Below are 1,392 nucleotides of genomic sequence, written 5' to 3' on the forward strand. Positions count from 1 at the left end.
GAACGAACAAACGAACGACGTACGAACTCGTCCTTTAGGAGTAGAGATTAGAACATTTTGAACCAACCAGCTCTCAGATTGTACCCCTACCTACTCCCTCCATTTCGAATTATTCGTCGCAGAAATGGATGTATCTAGATGTATTTTAGAGCTGTTAGGATCCTATTGGTCGATAGAAAAGGTACTTCCTCCGTTTCGAATTACTCGTCGCAAAAATGGATGTATCTAGATGTATTTTAGTTCTAGATACATTCATTTTTGCGACGAGTAATTTGAAACAAAGGGAGTACCTTTTCTATCGACCAATAGGATCCTGGCAACTCATCACCAGGACATTAGTTAATGTGCTCCAAAAGACGGTGATTACATTCATCCACAGGGGCATTTTATATTGGCACCGGCTATATATACGCCAGGCATATGAAAAAAATTCATCCATTAATCACTTTCACAGGAACCACTAATCTTAATCCAACGGTCCAAAACAATGCTGCCACCGCCCCGACCATCTCTCTATGACCCACCGATCTAGAGAAGACTTCCGGCAATCCCCTGCAACCCCACCCCCACCCCTATGATAAATAATGGGGTAATGAATTCACTCTAAAATAGATAGTGGGGCTCCCTTCTCCGACGAGGTTCCTTCTTCTGCGGTAACTGATGCTAGAGAAATTTTCAGGTAACTGATTAATAACGAAACCGTTTAATATTATGTTTTAGAAACATACTCGCACAAGAGTAGTGCATCACCTACATACACTTACTTTTATAAATGCAGTTTCTTACACATCATTTTATATTACATGCACATACACTCACTCTTATTAATGTACGCATACACTTTCTTATTCCTATGAACATAGGTACTCCCTCCATCCCGTATGTAATGTAAGGTGTTTCCGCAAGCCATGTTAACTTGTAAAAACGTCTTATACTATGAGACGGAGGCAGTGTAATATACATACCCCGACACTCCTGCCAAACACAAACCAGCGGTGCTTGCTATCAACTGCTCCGTTTCTTTAGTCACCTTATCTTCTTTTTTTGAAGATTTAGTCATCGTTATCTCGACTTGCCGACTTACCTCTCACACTAGCTGGCCTCTCTTTTTAGCAACTAAAACAAACGATTTTATGTATGGACAGGGACCACTGGTAGAAAAAGGGCCTGTTGTCCCGGTTCGTAAGAGCTTTTAGTCCCGGTTCCTGAACCGGGACTAAAGTGTCGGTACTAATGCCCTGTACCTTTAGTCCCGGTTCAATCCAGAACCAGGACTGATGGGCCTCCACGTGGCCTGTGCAACCGGAGCCCAGACAAGAGACCCTTTGGTCCCGGTTGGTGGCACCAACCGGGACCAATAGGCATCCACGCGTCAGCATTTCTGTGTCTGGG

The sequence above is a fragment of the Triticum dicoccoides genome, chromosome 7A (assembly GCF_002162155.2).
Source record: "Triticum dicoccoides isolate Atlit2015 ecotype Zavitan chromosome 7A, WEW_v2.0, whole genome shotgun sequence".
NCBI classification, from domain to species: Eukaryota; Viridiplantae; Streptophyta; class Magnoliopsida; order Poales; family Poaceae; genus Triticum; species Triticum dicoccoides.